Below are 22,879 nucleotides of genomic sequence, written 5' to 3'. Positions count from 1 at the left end.
TCCTACATATTAGTGACAGTTTACGATTTTACTGAAGCCAATTAACCTACAAACCTGTACACCTTTGGAGTGTGGGAGGAAACCAGTGCTCCCAGAGAAAACCCACGCGATCATAGGGAGGACATACAAACTCTGTACAGACAGCACCCGCAGACAGGATCAAATCCGGGTTTCTGGTGCTGTAAGTCTGCAGCTCTACTTCTGTGCCACTACGCCACCCCTAAGTATGCATTATTTTCATGCAAGTCATCTAAAACCTTGATTACATTCCAGGCCGCCACTCATTTCTGGCTGCCCGTTGATCTATATTTAAACCATCAGAACCCCTTGATTAGATTCCAAGCCTGAGAGAGTGGTGGAAGCTGAGTTGCTGACAGCATTTAAGAAATGTCTGGAGGAGCACTTCAATTGCCTCGATATGGGAGGCTGCGTGAAAGGGCTCTTCAACTCAATTAGTCCATGCCGACCAAGTGGCCATCCAAACTAGTCTAATTTGCTCGCCTTTGACACATATCCTACAAAACTGGAAGATGGGATTAATATGGATAAGTATGACTGGTTGGCGTGGATGTAGTGGGCCAAATGGCCTGTTTCCATGCTGTTTGACTGCATGACTCATTCCTGGCTGCCTGCTATACTATAGTTAAACTGTCTGAATTCCTTGATTAGATTTCAGGCTGTATTGCATTTCTGGGTATCCATCTTTGTTCAAGACAGTCTATCTATTCCAGCCATTATTACTGTTAGTGCATTCTGGCGTACACCAATGCACTATTAAATGCAGAAACCAAAAACCATTGTCAGACATTTCCTGCTCCTCCACAGGGTGCCCTTGTCTAAAGACTCGACCCTGCAATGCTGTGAACTCACTATTTCTGCACACCCGTTCTCCACAAGAATGATTTAAAAAGTTGGCATGAATTCACTTTGGTGGAAGAGATAACAATCACCGCAGAAATTCTGCAGCTCTGAAAACAAAAAAAGTAATATCCATGCTTGGAATCTCGCAACATCCAAAGAAAATTAACAGTGCCAAATGAAAATAGACACAAGATGCTGGAGCAACTCATCGGGTCAGGCAGCATCTCTGGAGAAAAGGATTGGCGACTTTTCGGGTCGACCAGTGTCAAATGAAACTTTGACAACCATTTTTTAAAGATTCCTTTCCACTTCAAATTACTCCCCCCCCCCCCCTTGAATTATATTTATATTTTTTAACCTTTGTATTGTTTTATGAATATCATTTAAATGTAAATTATAGTGAGTACCCACTGCAAATTCAGTGATGGTCACCGAAATTCTTTCAGTTTGATCGGTTGAGGGGCTTCAATGGTGCTTTACCTGCTCAGTAATACAGATATATTTTTGGTCTACGGAGTCCAGAATGCGGCAAGGTGGCGCAGCGGTAGAGTTGCTACCTTAGACCCCAGCACCAAAGACCCGGGTTCAATCCCGATTACGGGTGCTGTCTGTACAAAATTTGTACGTTCTCTCCGTGACCACCTGGGTTTTCTCCGTGTGCTCTGGTTTCCACCCACACTCCAAAGACGTACAGGTTTGTAGGCTTTGGTAAGAATTGTAAATTGCCCCTAATGTGTATGATAGTGTTAGTGTACGGGGTGATCGTTGCTCGTCGTGGACTCGGTGGGCACAAGGGCCTGTTTCTACACTGTATCTCTGAAGTAAAAACTAAGTAAGTGAGGGCTATAGGGATGAAGCAGGAAAGTGAAGTTTGGATTAATGATCAGATCAGTCATCACCTTATTAAATGGTCAAGCAGGCTTATGGGCCGAATGACCCAATCCCACAACCATGTCATATGTTCCTAGTGACATCAACTGTCTCCCGTAGAGTGCATTGCATAGAAACATGGCAAATAGGTGCAGGAGTAGGCCATTCGGCCCTTCGAGTCAGCACCGCCATTCAATATGATCATGGCTGATCATCCAAAATCAGTACCCCATCCCTGCCTTTTCCCCATATCCCTTGATTCCTTTAGCCCGAAGAGCTAAATCTAACTCTCTCTTGAAAACATCCAGTGAATTGGCCTCCACTACCTTCTGTGGCAGAAAATTCCACAGATTCACAACTGCATTGAAACATTGGTCAGGGTGATTGAAGTCTCTGCTCCAGGAGCATTGGAAATCCAAGGGGAGCAATGGAAATCCTTTATTTATTGCCACAAAGAAAATTGTAGCTGCCAGGCTAATAGCATTCTTGAGATTTTAATCAAGAAATGCAAACAACAGAAATCTACAGCCAGTTAGCTGAAAATGTGGATCTATTATGCAGATGTTACTGTCAAACCCTTTGATTTGTTGCCTTTTCTAACACTCCTAAATATCTCTCAATCCATATGTAATCTACCTGATCGGATTAAAGTCTGTAATCACTCTCCTATTTCCATTGCTCTATATATAAATCACCAGAATCTCTCGATTAGATTACAGCTGGTAATGTTCTTAATGGTATCTATTATGCTTTAGCTAATATCTATTGCAAAAAAAGTGCTGAATTAACAGAATGCAACAAACTTTCTTGGGCAGCACCAAAATATAATGCCAGCATACCGTTGTGCGCATTTTCCTCAAAGCAAATCATAGCTTACCCTGTGATCCCAGGTCTATCCATGAAAGGAGCCCTATGTTTAGTTTAGTGCAGAGACACAGCACAGAATCAGCCCTTTGGCCCACCGAGTCTGCGCCAACCAATGATCCCCATACAGTAGCACTATCCTACACACTAGGGATGGACTCATGTTGTCGACCTCCCCGTGGTGAGCCCTGTCAACTGACCTCAGTCAGGCGAACGACAACAAACAGAGACAGCAGAAGCAGTTTCATAACTTCTGCTGCCTCAAACGCAAGAAGAAGACACACTAGGGACAATTTACAATTTTTACCAAAGCCAATTAATCCACAAACCTATACGTCTTTGGAGTGTGGGAGGAAACCAGTGCACCCGGAGAAAACCCACGTTGTCACAGGGAGAAGGTACAAACTCTGTACACACAGCACCCGAGGTCAGGATCAAACCTGGGTCTATGGCGCTGTAAGGCACCAAGTCTACCACTGCACCACTGTGCCACCTTGTGCCACGATTAAATTGCTCCCATGTTTACAATGGCCAGATTCCTGTTCAGAGTGGCATTCAAACTCAAGATGTACTCAAGTGGAATTTTAGTTCTCCTGGTGCTACGAAATACATGCTCCAAAGCAGTCATTGTACAGATAGATACAAAATGCTGGAGTAATTCAGCAGGGCAGGCAGCATCTCTGGAGAGAAGGAATGGGTGATGTTTTGGGTCAATGCTGTTCTTCAGACAACTGGCGCCTGAAGCCTCAACCCGAAACGTCACCCATTCCTTCTCTCCAGAGATGCTGCCTGTCCTGCTGAGTTACTCTAGCATTTTGTGTCTCTCTTCAGTGTAATCTGCAGTTCCTTCCAACATAGCGCATCGTTCCATTAACCTAGAAGGTTGTTGGCTGCAACCTTCCCCCCATCGACGAAATGTACACTGCAAGGGCCAGGAAGCGAGCGGGTAAGATCATCTCTGACCCCTCTCACCCTGGCCCCAAACTCTTTGAAGCACTTCCCTCTGGCAGGCGACTCCGGACTGCCAAAGCTGCCACAGCCAGACATCAAAAAAGCTTTTTTCCACGAGCAGTAGTTCTACTCAACAACTAAAAGTCTGTAGCCTCCTTTTGCTCTGGTATTTCATTTTATTCATCACATGTTTAAATTATAATGTTTTATTTTTAATTGTTTACTGTATATCGTGTTGTTACTTGCGAGCAAAGCACCAAGGCACCAAAGCACCTTGTATATATAGATACTTAATTTTAAAAAATTCAATTCAATTCAATAGTCATGGTACAAACTGTTTCACCTGAAGCTGAGGAGCTCAATATCAAAGATAATTGTTTAGAGAAAGGCCTGGATTGTATATAGAGCCTTCCACAATGTCTCAAAGCTCTTCCCAGCTAGTGAGATATGTCTTGAGGTGTAGCCACTGTGAAGAGAGCGAATGTCTCAGCTAGCTCGTGCACTGTAGGCTCCAATATATTGACCAGATCATGGAAGTGGTTGATCCAAATATTCAAGACTCCAGGAACGGTTTTTAAATCCCTACCCAATCTCTCTCTTTTCACTTCATTGAAGAATAAACTTGATTGCACCGGAGACCATCCAGAGTGTAAAATTACCACAATTGATCCGAAAATAGCTGTTCATCGACGCTCCCCATCCAACCTGACAGAGCTTGAGAGGATCTGCAGAGAAGAATGGGAGAAATTACCCAAATACAGATGTGCAAAGCTTGTAGCGTCATACCCAAGAAGACTTGAGGCTGTAATCGCTGCCAAATGTGCCTCCATAAAGTACTGAGTAAAGGGTCTGAATACTTATTTAAATGTGATATTTCAGTGATATTTCTATTTAATTACTTTGCAAAAATTTCTAAACACCTGTTTTCATTTTTTTATTATGGGGTATTGTGTGTAGATTGAAACAATAGGTGCAGGAGTAGGCCATTCGGCCCTTCGAGCCAGCATCGCCATTCAATGTGATCATGGCTGATCATTCTCAATCAGTACCCCGTTCCTACCTTCTCCCCATACCCCCTGACTCCGCTATCCTTAAGAGCTCTATCTAGCGCTCTCATGAATGCATTCAGAGAATTGGCCTCCACTGCCTTCTGACCTGCCATCAGGCCGAGAATTCCACAGATAATTTAAATTGATAATTTAAAAAAAAGAACTTAATCCATTTTAAAATAAGGCTGTAACGTAACAAAATGTGGAAAAAGCGAAGGGGTCTGAATACTTTCTGAATGCATTGTATGGTTTGATTTTAACCATTTAAACAGTGTGGCACTCACTCTGTAGTGCACTGGAGTATGTCGAATGCTAACCTACAGCTTTCCTCAATGCCTCTGTCAAGTGCCTTGAAATGGTTTCTGTATTCAAGATACTTAGGTTGAAATTTCATTATATCGCAGACTTAGTACAACACAAAGACCCGGATTCAGTTGTACTCTCCTTCTGAATTCAATGTTAATGGAAAGTGTAGCTACTATTATTGTGAAGCAACCAAGTCAGGATATATCCATTTAATTTTTCACCTTGAAGGTACTGGAATTGAACCCACTTTGGTATTAGTATTGTAAGAAAATAACTGCAGATGCTGGTATAAATCGAAGGTATGACAAAATGCTGGAGTAATTCAGCAGGCCAGGCAGCTCTCAAGAGAGAAGGAATGGGTGACGTTTCGGGTCGAGACCCTTCTTCAGACTGAGGGGGTCTGAGTTACTCCAGCATTTTGTGATACTTTGGTATTAGTATTGGTTTATTATTGTCATATGTACTGAGATAGAGTGAAATATTTTTTTTCCATGCTATCCAGTCAAATCATACACTACATGAGTACAATCAAGCCATACACAAGTATAACAAATAGTGCAAAGAGAAAAATACCAGCATGCAGAATATAGTATTAGTGTGTTATAACATTACAGTTGCAGAGAAATTTGCATCTGACACGCAAAACTATGAGGCTTTCAGCAAAGGCCATTGTACAACAGTTAAGGTGGAGGCACAATTTCCCTGCCTAGCCCACGGACTATTGATTTTACATGCATTCCTTTACAAGGTGTGGATGTCAATAGATAGGCCAGCATTTGTTGCCCACCCCAAATTCCCTTTGAAATGAGTGGCGAGAAAGGCCATCTCAGACGGTGCTCAAGAGCTGACCGCATTGTTGGGGCTTGGAGTCAAAGCCATCAGTCACTTCCTGACCAACCTGTGAAAGAGACTGTGGTTTCCACATTGGCCTCATCGGTCACCTCAGACCCCACAGAACAGGAGTGGAAGTTAGTCATCCGTGATAGACATAAAAAGCTGGAGTAATTCAGCGGGTCAGACAGGATCTCTGGACAAAAGGAATAGATGACGTTTCGGGTCGAGACCCTTCTTCAGACTGGGAATCAGGGGAAAGTGAAACGAGAGATAGTGACGGTGATAAAGAGAGATATAGAGCAAATGAATGAAAGATGTGCAAAAAAGTAACGATGATCAAGGAAACAGGCCATTGTTAGCTGTGGCCTAGGTGAGCATCCATGATCCCAAAAAATGTCTATGGGGAAGCAGAGTAGGCCAGATCATAGAAGGAAAACAGGTTTACCTCCACAATTAAGCAGCTGGGATTTTCTGGCATAATATGGCCACCTTGTAAAATAATTCTTCAGATTCTACCATGTGATTTGAATTTAGAAGTCCAGACCTCTGGGTACTCATCCACAAACTGCTGCCAAATGACTAAGAGCAGCTGACTGAATATGGAAGGGAACTGGCAACTGCTCCCTCCTCCACAACAGGCTACAGTTTAGACCCTTCAGAATCACAACGATGTGCATTCCAAGTAAGGCTGCAGGAATGGTTTGTTGTGTGGTTCATCGTTCAAACGAATACGAGCAGCTGCAGACATCAGAAACCCCAGCCCCTTACACTCTCTGTCTCTCCATCTCTTTCCCCTCTCACTTCTTGAACCCCACCGTCTCTGAGCAAGTTGTTTTGGTCATGTCATGGTCTAAGTTACTCCTTGATTTGTACAGGTGTCAGAGGTTATGGGGAGAAGGCAGGAGAATGGGGTCAGGAGGGAGAGATAGATCAGCCATGATTGAATGGCAGGGTAGACTTGATGGGCAGAATGGCCAAATTCTACTATTATTCCTTATGACCTTACATTTGCTTAAAACAGAAGCCATTCAGCCCATTGTGTCTATAATGGCCTGCAAAGTAATCCCCTCTGTTCCCCCTGCTACCAGAGCTCATTAATAAAAGGGTGGGGAATTCAACCAGTGAATATCATATCATATCATATATATACAGCCGGAAACAGGCCTTTTCGGCCCTCCAAGTCCGTGCCGCCCAGCGATCCCCGTACATTAACACTATCCTACACCCACTAGGGACAATTTTTACATTTACCCAGCCAATTAACCTACATACCTGTACGTCTTTGGAGTGTGGGAGGAAACCGAAGATCTCGGAGAAAACCCACGCAGGTCACGGGGAGAACGTACAAACTCCTTACAGTACAGCACCCGTAGTCAGGATCGAACCTGAGTCTCCGGCGCTGCATTCGCTGTAAAGCAGCAACTCTACCGCTGCGCTACCGTGCCGCTGTGCTTAAAGATTATTAAGGGGTTGGACACGTTAGAGGCAGGAAACATGTTCCCAATGTTGGGGGAGTCCAGAACAAGGGGCCACAGTTTAAGAATAAGGGGTAGGCCATTTAGAACTGAGATGAGGAAAAACTTTTTCAGTCAGAGAGTTGTGAGGCCAATTCTCTGAATGCATTCAAGAGAGAGCTGGATAGAGCTCTTAAGGATAGCGGAGTCAGGGGGTATGGGGAGAAGGCAGGAACGGGGTACTGATTGAGAATGATCAGGCATGATCACATTGAATGGCGGTGCTGGCTCGAAGGGCCGAATGGCCTCCTCCTGCACCTATTGTCTTTCAAGTACAGGTGCCAACTGCTATTTGCCATAGGCTTCACCAACGTGAGAAACAGCTGAGCAGTCAATTGCCCTCTTGTTTTTGCTTCAGCCTCGCCGTTCCTACGCGGATGGCCCTTTTCTCCCTTCATTCAGCAGGTGTGGGAGGGGGAAGGGTGCTGAGTTAGCATGGGGGTTTTACCGCCTAACTCTTGCCGGCATCTCAGGGGTTAACACCTAGCACACGCCGCTGTGTTGTTCCTTCGCTGGCTGGTGACGGAATTCCTGCTACAATGACATTCAACCCTGGCTCACGGGAATCATTGAAGGTCGAAAGCAGAGCGGTGATCCTGACGGTATTTCCACACACACACACACACACACAAGTAACTCCCAATCCCCAGCCTTACTTAACATCAGATCCCCAGATAAGGTCAAACATGCAATCCTTCCAATCCACTATTGACAATGCAATGCATTTCCTGATAAGATTTGTTTAATGGTTATAAAACTTTGAGATAGCCGTCTGTTTTGGGTTGCAATACTCAACCCTCCCTCCCTCCCTCTTTCTCTTTCTCTCTCCCTCTCTCCCTCCTCTTTCTCTCGAAGGGATTTGTAGTGGCGTTCAGTCACTCTGCGTGCCGCGATGGGGGATCCGACAACGTCACGGAACCGAGTCTCCAAGATTTTTTCAAACAATTTCTATTCTGGGAATTGGTGCCAGGAATAGCCCGTCAGCCGACAACACACACACACACACACACACACACAGAGCAGCGTCAAACAGAAAGCAACTCACGCATCGAGGGACAGGAACGGTAGAGGAGAGAGAGAGGAGAGGAGAGGCGAGAGCGAGAATACCCCTCACAGGTGAACTAAATAATATATATATATGTGTGTGTGTATCAAATATGGGAAACACTCAGTGGGGCAACAGAGCGCGGTTTATACGGACACACACTTTATTTTTGTGGTACGGGTTGGGGATTTATTTGTTTTCAAAATACTTTTTGTTGGAGGAGCGAAGATGTGTTTCTTGTGGTATGATTGTTTTATACATATATATATATATATATATATATATATATATATAATGTGCTTGTTTTAGAAATGTTAATGAAGTGACCAGGCAATGGCTTCATGCTGCAACAGTGACATTGCACTGATGTCCGTTCGGGCAGGTTAATTTATTTGCTGCTGGATAGTTGTGATTAATAGGATGGAGAGGATCTCTTTTTTTTGTTGATGTAACAGAATCCCCGGGTTAACCGGGAAGGGGGAGGGAACGCGGGGAACACCTTCAGCCGGGGGGATATCTGTGCGATGATGTTGTTAGTCGGTGAATGGGGTTTAAGGTCGACTCGGTAGGTTGGACACTAACATTAAAACTCTTGCATTTCGATCACGGAGGAGCCGGTGCTTGGAGTAAATCAAACATTGAGTTGTTTATCACTGGCAGACCGTCGCTGCCGCTGTCTGCGAACCATACCCTGACCGCGGTTACCACTATGATTTTAGACCCACTCTTGATTCTGGAGTCCCGACCCGAAACGCCGCCTGTCCGTCCGTCCGTTCATTCCCTCCACAGATGCTGCCCGACCCCTCGAGTTACTCCGGCGCTTCAAGGTTCCAGCGTCTGGGGTTTCTTGTATCACCTGATCCCAGTTATTGCTCTAGTTTCGATCTTCACCCGGCTATTGCTACGGTTCAACTCAACTCTGGATCGTTCATCAGAACAGCAAACGTGGGGGAAACCGTGGGCACCACTCCGGTTTCAACCCGGCTCCTGGTCCCACCTATCGCTCTGGGTCTAGGCTCGATCTTCACCCGGTTATTACTACGGTTCAAGTTACTATCGGCCCTGGCCCTGGTTATTAAAACGGTTCTAGTTGCGGTCCTGGCTCCTGTTATTACTTCGAGTTTTACCTCTGTTCCTGATTCTAGTTATTGCTCCGGTTTCAACCAGGTTCTTGGCCTCGGTTTGTGCTCCGTTTTTGCCCGGTTCCTACATCTGCTTATTGCCTCGCGTCTGGTCTCGATCCTGACTCTGACAATATTTTAGTTTTAGACCCGATAGTAACTCTGATTATTGCTCATGTTTTAACCCAGCTCTTGACCCGAGTCTGGTTTGAGATCGGATTCTGGACTGGATAATGCTCCTGCTTTATCCCGGGATATCGGCCCCGGTTATTACTCTGGTTCTATCCCGGGATCTTGGCCCTGTTTGTTACTCCGGGTCGAGTCTGAGATCTTGACCTTGGTTATTACACCGGTTGGAGTGCGGGATCGTGACCTCTGTTATTACTCCGGTTCCACCCGGAATCCTAGCCCGGTTATTACTCCAGTTCTACCCGGAATCCTAGCCCGGTTATTACTCCGGTTCCACCCGGAATCCTAACCCGGTTATTACTCCGATTCCAGCCCGGAATTCTGGCCCGGTTATTACTCCGTTCCACCCGGAATCCTGGCCCGGTTATTACTCCGGTTCCACCCGGTATCCTAGCCCGATTATTACTCCGGTTCCACCGGGATCCTAGCCCGGTTATTACTCCGGTTCCACCCGGTATCCTAGCCCGATTATTACTCCGGTTCCACCGGGATCCTAGCCCGGTTATTACTCCGGTTCCACCCGGTATCCTAGCCCGATTATTACTCCGGTTCCACCGGGATCCTAGCCCGGTTATTACTCCGCTTCCACCCGGAATCCTAGCCCAGTTATTACTCCGGTTCCACCGGGATCCGAGCCCGGTTATTACTCCGGTTCCACCCGGAATCCTAGCCCGGTTATTACTCCGGTTCCACCTGGATCATTGCCCGGTTATTACTCCGGTTCCAGCCCGGGATCCTAGCCCGGTGATTACTCCCGGTTCCACCGGGATCCTAGTCGGGATGGTAGCCCGGTTATTACTCCGGCCCGGGGACCGGGGTACCGTGGCCCGAGTGGTACTTGTCCCGCAAGCCCAGCCGGTTTGCTGGCCAGTCTCCAGGCCGTGTACCTGGTTCCAGCGCCGCTGTCCTGCGGCGTTTGGGAAAAGCTTGTGGGTGGATCCGGAGCGTTCCGGGAATGTTCCATGACGTGCTCGGCGATGGGAGGGTTGTCCAGGGGGGAGGGGGGCTGCAGCCGGCCAGGAGACACTCTCCACCAGCCCCAGCCGCCCTGCCCTGCCCTGCCCTGCCCTGCCCTGCCCTGCCCTGCCCTGCCCTGCCCTGCCCTGCCCTGCCCTGCCCTGCCGACTTACCCAGCCAGGCACCGGCCACTCGACCCCGACCGCCTGCTCAAGGCAAGGAGCTTCGCTGAGTTTATTTCCCCACCAACAAACCCTATCCCGCATTCTCCGCCAGCTGTTGCAATGCACAAACACAATTCGCTCGTAAACAGTTAAAACCAGGACATGCAGCTGGGTGTGACTGCTCAACGCGGGGATTTCCCCAGGGTTAAAAGATCAATATGGGAGTTAGGAGATTCCCCGTTAGGGAAAGGAAATATGTTGCTCTATTTTACGCTTGTAATTACGCGTGTGTGTGTTGTTTGGATGTGTAGACTTGTTTATTAATCATACTCATTCAACAGGAGCCGGCCGTTTGGCCCGACTTGTTGGTGCTCCATCCGCGTTTCAGCGACAACCCTAAGTTGAATTTCAGTTGAGTTGGGTTTATTGTCACAGTGGCAAGTTTTGGTTGCGTGCTAATCAGTCATCGTAAAGACCATACATGATGTGCAAGATAAAGCCAGTAAAGTCCGATCAAAGATAGTCCGAATGTCTCCATTCAGGTTGAAAGTACTTCAGGACTGCTCTCTCGTTGTTGGTAGGATGGTTCAATTGCCTGATAACAGTTGGGAAGAAACTGTCCCTGAATGTGGAGGTGTGCATTTTCACACTTCTATACATTTTGCCTGATGGGAGAGGGGAGAAGAGGGAGTGGCCGGGTTGCGACTTGTCCTTGGTTATGCTGCTGGCCTTGCCGAGGCAGCATGAGGTGTAAATGGAGTCAATGGAAGGGAGGTTGGTCTGTGTGATGGTCTGGACTATGTCCACAATTTGCTGCAATTTTGTTGCAGTCTTGAATAGTAATGGCACACGGTTGCAGAGTGGGAAGACTGTGCATTTGGTAATGGTGAGGAAAGTTTGTATTGCTGGTAACGAGCCGGCAAATAAATGATTGAATATCCTCGTCTTGACACCAATTCTGATGGTTGCTCCTTACCACTAATGTTTCATCAGTTTTTTTTCTGACACGAGGCCATTTGTTCCATTTTGACAATGCTATCCAAAATGAGCCGATTTCCCAGTTCGGTTAATGTCGTGGCAGTTTGTGGCTCTTTAAACAATCATTCTTGTGTGTTTGAGAGGGACTCTCTCACTCTCTCTCTCTCTGTGCTTCGCCATTTGCGAGATGTGGTTTTTATTGTCCATTGATAACTCTGCTTGAACTGAAGAGGTTTTGGGTGACACAATGGCATAGCTGATCCAGCCACTGCCTCACAGCTCTTGTGAACCGGGTTCAATCCTGACCTCAGCTGCCTTCAGTGTGGTATCTGTATGTTCTCCCTGTGGGTTTCCCTGGGGCACTAGTTATCTCCAATATCCCAAAGACCTGCAGCGGGTGGGTAGGTTAAATGGCCACTATGAACTGCTCCGACCTTGTGTGCTGGTGTGTGGTTGAATCTGGTGGGGCGAGGGCAGCTAATGGGAAATGGACAGAATAAAATCTGAAGAGGGGTCTCGACCTGAAACGTCACCTGTTCCTTTTCTCCAGAGATGCTGCCAGATCTGCGGAGTTTCTCCAGCTTTTTATGTCTATATTTGGTGTAAACCAGCACCTGAGGTCCTTCCTACACAGAATAAAATCATAACTGGGTACAATGGTCAGCATGGATATGATGGGCCGAAAGGTCTACTGGGCTGCAGAACTCCAGCTTTAATTGCAGATTTATTCTCTGACTTGAATTCAAATTCCTCAGCAGCCACGGTGGGATTTGTACTTGTTCTTCTGGATCAATGATCTAGAACTCTGGCTGCTGTTCCAGGAACCTAACCACTATGCTACCAAGCCGTCACCATTCTTTAAGCCAGCCAGTGCCTGACCCCACCACCACAGCATCCTCTACAACACTTTGAGTGAACCAAAATTCCTAATTTTCCAGTTAACTTGCATCTGGTCTCTTGCGGTGACGATCTTTGCCAAGGAAAAGTGGTCTAATAACTCCTTCCAAAGCAGATCCTTTTCTCTCGCGGGTGCACGTTGATGTTTAAAAACTCTTTGTGTCCAGGTACAGCTTGGAAAATTTTAAACCTGCTGGAAACTGGATGTAATGCTGGAGAGAATTTACCGTCAAGGCATTTGCAGGATCTCACATGATTCAGACTGGAAGCATTGAATTCACAGAAATATGCTTTATTTAAATAAACAACGAGTGGGGCCAAAATATAGATGCCCACTGTGACTAAGTTTGATTTCTGAGGGTATTTTGGTTGCATTCTCATGTTTAATAATTTATTTAGTGATCTCTCTCTCTCTCTCTCTCTCTTTTAAAAAAAAAATTCCCTGGCCCCACCACTATCCACCACACACTGAAACCATTTGGCAGCTGAAGTTAGACTTTCAGGAAAGGAAGTTTTCCCCTCCCTCCCCTTCTCCCTCTTACCTCACACCGCAACAACTCACAAACCCTATTCCCCACACGCACAGACACCATAAGCTTTGGACAATGAATCTTGGATTTATTTTTATATACTGACCCGCACTTGATTCAAATAAATGGATTTCGTTAACTGGCCTTCCGCGGTTGAACTCTCAATAAGTGGAAACATAGATTTTGTTTTTAAATTGCAGATGCTGGAAATCTGAAATAAAAACAAAAAATAACTACAGGAAACGCTTGGTAGGTCAGGCATGCCTGACCCACTGAGTGTTTCCAGCATTCTCCAATGTCTCTCAGAGGTCAGGGCTGCCATCTGAACAGCTGCAATGATGATGAATAAAAGCAGTAGGCCGTGTCAACTGAGAGAGCGACGTTCCATTTTTATTGCATGGGATTGTTGATTGTGCTTCTCAGTGTTCAGGGATCTTGTGTTTGACAGAAAAATCGTTGCAGGAAATGTGAAATCCCCCTTCTCCGCTCCCCTGCCTCCTGGCTTCCTCCCCCTTGCTCTGGACAGCTGTGGCTTGGTAGTTCACTCTCCCGTGGCACTGAGTCAGCAGGTGGGAGCTTCAAATCCCCACTCTGGAGACGAGAGCGCGCACAAACAAGGAATCACCTCCTTCAGTGCAGTTCTGAGCAGGGCCTTCTCAGAGCCAGGGAATTGTATGGCACAGAAACTGGCCCTTCGGCCCCACAGTGGCCACGCCAACCCATCTGTACCACATCCACACTGAGGACGGCTTATTGTAATCATGCATAGTCTTTATGATGACTGAATATCACGGATAAGAAAAAGCTTTTCATTGTACCTCAGTACACATGACGCTAAAGTAAACTAAGTTAATCTAAACATTAGCTTCATAGCCTTCTGTGTCTTGGTGATTTACATGTTGTGAAAGTACCTGTATCAACCACTTCCTTCGGTAGTGCACTCCAGAGTCTGTTCTCCATCCGGGTGGAAAAACCCCTTCAGATTCCCTCTAAAACTCATCTCTCCATCTTAAACCAATGCCCTCTCCAAGTCAAAGAGCTACACAGCACAAAAACAGCTATTTCAGTGCAACTCGTCTATGCCGACTAACTTGCCCAGCTGAGATAGACCCATTTGCCTGCGTCTGGCCCGCACACCATCCATGTATCTGTCTACGTGTTTTTTAAACAACGTAACTGTACCCACCTCTACAACTTACTTTCGCAGCTCCTTCCACATACCCACCTCTGTGTGGAAATAAAATGCCTCTCGGGTCCCCTTTAAATATTTTTGTGGAGGGGATGGATAGTTGATGTTTTGTGTTGGGACGTTTCTTCAGTAACTGTAGTAGGGGGGAGTAAGCTGGAAAAGAGGTGGAGGTGGGACAAAATCTGGCTAGCGATCGGTGGATACAGATGACTAGAGTTTGACTAGCAGATGGGTGGACAAAGATCTGAGACGAAAAGGAGGAAAAAAGGTGTTAGTCCCGAGTAAAGAGGTATGAATGGTAAAGCCAGAGGGAGGGATATATGTGGTGAGCCCTTTCTTACTGCCCTTTGATGGTACCTCTGATGGGCCGGGCAATGTTCACTACTCTGCATCCTCCTTTATTCTTGGGCATTCATATCACTGAAATAGGATGTGATGCAACCAGTCAGTTCGCTGCCTCCTACACACCTATAGAATTTCGATAGAGCATTCAGCAACATATCGAATCACCTCAATCTTTTGAGGAAGTGGAGGCAGTGATAAGCCTTCGTAGCGGTTGTATCAATGTGCGGGGCCCAGGACAGATCAGATATACGCACATTCAGGAACTTGAACCAGTTGGCTCTCCCTCAATTAAGTCCCTTAAACCTCCCTTATATCACTGTTAGTGGGGTCTTGCTGTGCATAATGTGGCCATTATTCCCTAACTTGTAACAATTTATTTACTTTCTTGACTCTCGAGACTCATGAGCAATGGGTTCGGAAGAGAATCTCACAAGACTCTTGTCATGCTGATTTCTCAATTCGGGGCACAGTGAAGCACATTCCAGTCAATCTTCGAAGGAAATACATTTTTGATTACAATCATGTGAAACTGCTTTTGAAGGGATGGGAGAAGGGAGCTTTGTAAGTACACATTGTTGTCTGCCATCTCCGAACCCCTGCCGTTTCCCATCAATATTGGCCACAGGGCTCTTTGGAAGAATGCAACATAAATGTACATTTTATTATCCCATTGGCCATGCCTCTCCAGACTGACTCAAAGCCCTGGTCTCAATGGCAGGTTGAAAAATGTTTTTCGTTAAAAAATAGGAAGCAGTTAAGAAAATACACCTTCGCCTTTCCACCATGAAATTGCACAAATGCCACCTTATGGTACACCAGCAGGCCAAATTGGAGCAATCATGTTACGAGCTGTGACTGTACTAAAGCTATGCCGAAGTAAGTAATGTTTCCTGTCGAGAGTCATGCTACTGGGAGAACCGTGTCCGAGTCCACCTTGTGCTCTTCCCTTAACAAGCGAACCCTTGTCGGAATGGAGAGTGTTGGGGCCACATTGGGAGTGGTCCACAGTGATTTATTGTGATGTCTGACTGCCTGTGCGTAACACGTTATGTTGAGGCTTTCTGGGGAACCAGGTCTGGGCTCCTGGAAGCCGCTGGTGTGATGGCCTGACCACATGGTTCATGGAAAGAGCTGCAGTTTGTTTGGTTGGAGAATCAGACGTGGCAGAAAGAAACCATTTAGCCCATCGTGCTTGGGAAGGAATTCTTCATCTCCTCTGTTCCCCTACCAGGAAGACTCAGCCCAAAATTGGAAACATAGGCAGTCTGAGCACTCCCATTCAATCATTGCCAGCCTGGCCCCAACACTCTCCCCACTCTTACAAGGGTTCACTTGTTAAGTGAAGGGCATAAGGTTCTCCCATGACTCTTGCAACAGTGAACCTTGTTTACTTCAACAGATCGCGTGGTACCAGCTTCCTTTTCCACTCCTACATCAGATGGTAGACAGTTGATTATGGTTATGTATTCAGAGAGTTCTCCGCCACTTTGTTTTCTCTACAAAACAAAGCATCTGTCTTCGTTGTGTGTGGAAACGGAGGCCGTTCATCCAGTCTGCCCTGTAGTTGCACTGTAAAACGCTTTTATAAAGGAATAGACGCAACAATGTTCAGTCAGAGGGTGGTGAAGGTGTGGAATTCTCTGCCTCAGAAGGCAGTGGAGGCCAGTTCGTTGGATGCTTTCAAGAGAGAGCTGGATAGAGCTCTTAAGGATAGCGGAGTGAGGGGGTATGGGGAGAAGGCAGGAACGGGGTACTGATTGATAGTGATCAGCCATGATCGCATTGAATGGCGGTGCTGGCTCGAAGGGCTGAATGGCCTACTCCTGCACCTATTGTCTATTGTCTATTGTCTATTGTAATGTCCCCAGCTTTGGCAGGCTTTCAAGTTCCTTTGTTGGATGACCTAAGATATAAAAACATTCCAGGGAAACACTGGCAGATAGTGGCACATTCCTGGGAATCTCTGGCAGAGGGCAAGGCATTCCCAGGAATCACTGTCAAATGTTGTCATGTTCCTGGGAAACTAGTAGGTATCCACAAATTCCTGGAAATGTCTGTCAGATGTCAGCCAGTTCTGACAAATCATTGGCAGGTACCTTTCCTGATTTCCTGATTTCCTTTTCCTGATTTCTGAAGTGAAACTAGACACAGTCTGATGACCCGAAACGTCACCTGTTCCTTTTCTCCAGTCAAGTCAAGTTTATTTGTCACATACACATACAAGATGTGCAGTGAAATGAAAGTGGCAATGCCTGCAGATTGTGCAAAAAATTACAATTACAGCATAAAAATAAAAAATTAATACAGAAAAAAATGTAGTCCCTGGAGATATAATAGTTAACAGTCCTGATGGCCTGTGGGAAGAAACTCCGTCTCATCCTCTCTGTTTTCACAGCGTGACAGCGGAGGCATTTGCTTGACCGTAGCAGCTGGAACAGTCCGTTGCTGGGCTGGTAGGGGTCCCCCATAATCTTGCTTGCTCTTGATCTGCACCTCCTGATGTATAGGTCCTGCAGGGGGGGCAAGTGTAGTTCCCATGGTGCGTTCAGCCGAAAGCACTACTCTCTGCAGGGCCTTCCTGTCCTGGGCAGAGCTGTTCCCAAACCAGACTGTGATGTTGCCCGACAGGATGCTCTCTATAGCCCCAGAGTAGAAGCATTGAAGGATCCTCAGAGACACTCTGAATTTCCTCAGCTGTCTGAGGTGGTAAAGGCGCTGCCTTGCCTTACCCACCGGTGCGGCAATGTGTGTTGTCCATGTCAGATCCTCTTTGATGTGGACTCCCAGGTATTTAAAGCTGCTCACCCTATCCACAGTAGACCCATTTATACTGCCTGACCTGCTGAGTTACTCCAGCCTTTTTGCGTCCATCTTAGACCTCTAGTTTTCGCTTTCCCCTGACTCTCCAGCTGAAGAAGGGTTTTGACCCGAAACGTTGCCTGTTCCTTTTCTCCAGAGATGCTGCCTGACCTGCTGAATTACTCCGGCATTTTGTGGTCTATCATTCCATTGCTGGACATCTTTGGAAGATAACATCACAGTCCTGGGGCACAACGCACACCGGCTGATACCAGCACACTTCTGCATAGCTTTGTCTGATAGTGACGCATTTCTGTAAGATACTAACATATTCTCAGGAAACAGTGTCAAATATTGTCACATTCCGCCAAATTAGTTGCAGGTGTCATGAACACTACAAATTCTTGTACTGACTTCAAGCAATAAATTCACACATTGGGAATGAGGGATAAAGTTCACGTTGAAATCATCTTTGGTTTCATTGTCCAAAACTGCAACAACTGTTTTATTATTGACCATTCTTTTGTCAAAATACTGCAAATAAAACAATATTAAATGCACAAAAGATGCATTTGAGTCATTAGGAGGATGTGGACAGGGTATGTTCTCATGATATATGGAGTGTAATGTGGTCAAAATAAAACCAAGGACATCCATTTTGACAAAGTGATTTTTTAAAATGTGAAAGATCGAGAGGAGTTTGTGTTCGGGGGACCTGGGTGTTCTCGTACACTAATCGCATTAAATTAAAATGTGGCTAGTGCATTCAATTAGGAAGGCAAATGGTTTTCTGTGTTTTATTGCAAAGAGGTTGGAGCACAAGAAGGGGTGTCTTACCTAATTTATATAAGGGAGTCATAGACTCCGAATCATCCAGCACAGAAATATAGTATTTCATTGTATCTCGGTACATGTACACAATAATATACCAATACCAATCCTGTCCTTGCTGACCATCAAAACTCATTTACCAGCACTTGGTCCATGCCATGATGCGTTCCCACCAAAACCATACTCAACCAGAAGCCTTGGACGAACTAGGAGGTTTGCAATCTTCTGAGGACTGGATCTCAGCATTCAAGTCTAGCAATGCAGATTCATATAGGAAGTCCAGATATGACCTCGATGAGGCCATCATAAAGGCTAAGAGACTTTTGCTCGAAATTGGTGGATGAGATGGAAATTCAGCAGCTGTGGCAGGGCTGGCATGCCATCACTTCCTATGTCAAATGGCAGCCCAAACAAAAGCAACAAAGCATCACTCCCGCATGAGCTCAATGCATACTACGCACGCTTTGAAAGGGAGAAGGAGACTTCTCGGACCCCATAGCCCTTGATGATATTGTAATCTCAGTCACTGAGGACAACGTCAGAAGATCCTTCATGAGGGTGAGTCCTCGAGAAAGCGTCCGGATCTGATACTCTTCTCAAAATCTGCATTGACCAACTGGCTGACGTTTTTGCGGACTGAGGTCTGAGGAACACAACTGCTTTGAAAGGGCATCAATAATACCATCACCCAAGAAGAGAAAGTTAATATACCTTAATGACGACCGATCTGTGGCACTAATATCCGTAATGATGGAGTGCTCTGAGATATTTGCTTATGGCGCTTATCAACACTTACCGTAGCAATTACTTGGGGCCACTACAAACTGCCTGCCGCCATAATAGATCAATGAAGGACACGATCTCGCTGGCCATCCACTCTGCACTGGACCACTTGGACAATAAGAATACATACGTCAAACTGTTATAGAGTCATAGAGTGAAATAGTGTGGAAACAGGCCCTTCGGCCCAACTTACCCACACCCGTCAACATGTCCCAGCTACACTAGTCCCACCTGTCTGCGCTTGGTCCATATCCCTCCAAACCTGTCCTATCCATGTACCTGCCTAACTGTTTCATAAATGTTGGGATAGTCCCAGCCTCAACTACCTCCTCTGGCAGCTTGTTCCATACACCCACCACCCTTTGTGTGAAAAAGTTACCCCTTAGATTCCTATTAAATCTTTCCCCCTTCACCTTAAACCTATGTCCTTTGGTCCTCAATTCCCCTACTCTGGACAAGAGACTGTGTGCGTCTACCCAATCTATTCCTCTCATGATTTTTGCACCTCTATAAGATCACCCCTCATCCTCCTGCGCTCCACGGTCTAGAGACCCAGCCAATGCAACCTCTCCCTGTTATTCATCAACTACAGCTCGGCTTTCAACACCATCATTCCCTCCAAGCTAGTTGCCAAAACATGGAACTGGGTCTCTGAGCATCCCTTTGCAAGTGGATCCTTGACTTTGTCATTGACAGAATCCAATCAGTATGAATTGGCAACAACACTTCCTCCTCGATAACCATCAGCACCTCAAGGCTGCATGCTCAGTTCCCTACTTTATACCCATGACTGTGTGACCAGACACGGTTCCTACTCTATCTTTAAATTCAGTGACGACACCGCCGTTGTTGGGCAAATTATGGGTAATAATGAGTCGGAGTGTAGGAGGGAGATCGATCGTCCGAATGGTGTCAGAATCGCAACCTTGCTCTCAACATCAGTAAGTCCAAGGAAGTGATTGTTCACTTTAGAAGTGGAAGGCCGGGGATCCACAAACCTGTCTTCATCGATGGGTTGGTGGAGGAGAGAGTCAACATTAGAGTTCCTGGGCAAGCATTTCACTGAAGATATGTCCTGGGCCCAGCAATCATAAAGAAAGTTCATTAACGCTACCACTTCCTTAAAAGATTGAGGAAGCTCTGTGCGTCAATGAATACTCTCTTGAACATCTACAGTGGAGAGCGTATTGACTGGTGGCATCAAGGCATGGTTCGGTAACTCAAATGCCCAGGAATGTAGGAGATTACAAGAAGTGGTGAATACCGCCCAGTCCATCATGGGTGCTGTCCTCCCCAACATCGAAGAGATGTACAAGAGGTGCTGCCTCAAAAAGGCAGCTAGCATCATCAAGGACCCACACCTCCCTGGCCACTCTCTCATTTCACTCCTGCCATTGGGGGTCTGAAAATTGTGACCACCAGGTTCGAAACTAGCTTCTCCCCAACAACTCTCAGGCTCTTGAATATTACAAACACCAACTAAACCACAAACTCTCTTGGTTGTACTGGGGACTTTGGGCTATTTTTGGCACTAACATTGTTTTTTTTTAAAAATCATTGAACTTTTTTTGTTTATTATGTTATCTATGAGTACTGTGTTTACAGACCTGCTTTGCTGTTGCAAGTAAGAATATCATTGTTCCGTGTTCGGTACATATGACAATGGAACACTCTTAACTCTTGAACCTTCTATACCTTGTATTCAAGTGATGATCTTGATTTGTCTTAAATGTCACGAGAGACCCTGGCTCCACCACTCTTCTCTCGGGTAATGCACTCCAGATTCCAATCAACCCCAGGGTGAAAAAATTCTCCCTCGTACCGTAGTCCCTCCCAACCTCCATCTCCCCACCTTAAATCTATGATGTCTGGTTACAGATACCTCTGCTATGGGGAACGTTTACTGCTGTCTGCTGTATACTTTTAGACTTTACTTTGGAGATACTTGAGAGATATAGCATGGAAACAGGCTTTTTGACCCACCGAGTCCATGCCCACCAGCGGTCACACCATACACCAACACTATCGTACAAACAGTAGAGCCACTGCCTTACAGCACCGTAAACTCGGATTCAATCCTGACCTCTGATGCTATCTGTGTGGAGCTTGTCCATTCCCCTTGCGACCATGTGGGCTTTTTCGAAATGTGTGTTTCCTTCCACATGCAAATGATGTGTGGGTTGAGAGGTTAGTTGGCTACTGTACATTGCCCCTTACGAAATATAATTGCTGGAACCTGGGGGGTGTTGATGGGAATGTGGGGTGAATAAAATGGGATTAGTGTTAATGTGCTTATCGATTGGTGTGGACTGACATGCCTCTTTCTGTGCAGTATGCATCTGTGATCCCTCAATGGTTCATTGCCTTTTAAAGGGCTTTGAGTATATAAGAAGTCTTGAAAAGACCAATGGAAATGTGATTTCAAAACTAACTACCAAATTTGGCTTTACATTTTCTCTATAAATCCTCAAAACCTAAATATGCTCGAAATGCATACTGCAGGCTGTATCTGAGTCTGAAGAAGGGTCCCGACTCGAACCATCAGCCATCCTTTCTCTCCAAAGATGCTGCCTGATCCCTGAGTTACTCCAGCACTTTGTGCCTATCTTCTATAGCTGATAATAGCTTGGGTAGGACACCTTGCCTCTGGCCCAGGATGTGAAATGAAACTTGAGGTTTGGATATCATGTCCAGGAATGTTTGTACTTTGCAAAATATTCATTCATTCATCACTGGAAAGACCAACATTCATTGGGCATCCCTGATTGACTCTTGTATAGCTGGATTTTTTTTTTGTGGGGCAGTTGAGAGCCAGTTATATGTAGAATCGTTAGGGCCAGCAAATTTCTTTCTGTGGAGAATATCGGTGCACCTGTAGCATTTTCAATCACCATTACTGGTGGCGAGAAGTTGATTGAAGTCATAGAACCACCATTGAAACACAATTTGAACATTTGTTCCTTGGTCATCAGTCTAGGGCTCTGGATTCCCAGGTATCACAAGTACCATTCTTCAATAACTGTGGGAGATTTAAGGCAGAGAGAGTTGTTGATGCCCACAACCAATGTTGGGCTTGAACGAAACCACAAATCTTATGAAGAGAGTGGGGATTAACTTGGGTTGTGTTCAGCCATTTAATTTGTACTTAAAAAAAAAATTACAGTAAGTTATTAATGTTGAATTATCAAGGTGAACGTACTTATCCAAAGCCAAACCTCTTTTCTTTTATCCCCCAACTGTCCTCAGGCAGAACTGTCTGAAGTTGGAGTGCAATTATCTTTTGGCAACACATAAGAGCTTATTAGCACAGACCTTGTTAGCTAGACAGCTAGTAGATTGCAGCAAATTGTCCTAAACGTTGGCCTCCCATTGCAATACTGAGTGCTAAATTGCTGCAGTGTTTCACAGAGATAAACAGGTTGAATTTACTTTTATATAAAGAACCCTCGGGTATACAAAGTTTCAAAACATTGCCAATTCTTCTCGACTGGTTGGGTTGCTTGGATTTTCTTTGGTTGTTTTTCCAAAGAGGATAGTGCTTTTGAAAAATAGAAACTTGGTGCTATTGTGTTGCAGCAAGTCTTTTCCTGGAAGAAGTGGCAGCAGGTTGTTGCTTTCTCCTGAAACTGCTTCTGTTGTAAATGTTCAGTTGCTTGTTCTAGCAGGAATCTCCTAGCCCATCCGTGAAAGAATCTACAATTTGCACCTTGGCCTCATCAGCCTGAAAAGTAGGAGCAAGTACCCTACTGTCCCGAGGGACTGCCTGAGGAGAAGGTACTATTTCTTGGAATAAATACCAATA

At 45.7% G+C, this 22,879-nt stretch overlaps 1 protein-coding gene across 1 annotated transcript in view; it reads left to right on the top strand.

Annotated features, from left to right (window-relative positions):
• Window positions 1–8,229: 8,229 nt before the first annotated feature.
• The window catches only part of hivep2a (HIVEP zinc finger 2a), a 223,968-nt gene continuing 209,318 nt past the window's right edge, over window positions 8,230–22,879 (top strand). The window contains exon 1 of the mRNA XM_078405464.1: window positions 8,230–8,365. The gene's annotated coding sequence lies outside the window, so the exon portion shown is untranslated. The remainder of the gene's footprint in view (window positions 8,366–22,879) is intronic.

Source organism: Rhinoraja longicauda, chromosome 9 (genome assembly GCF_053455715.1).
Source record: "Rhinoraja longicauda isolate Sanriku21f chromosome 9, sRhiLon1.1, whole genome shotgun sequence".
NCBI lineage: Eukaryota > Metazoa > Chordata > Chondrichthyes > Rajiformes > Arhynchobatidae > Rhinoraja > Rhinoraja longicauda.
This window is presented reverse-complemented; position numbering and strand designations above follow the sequence as displayed.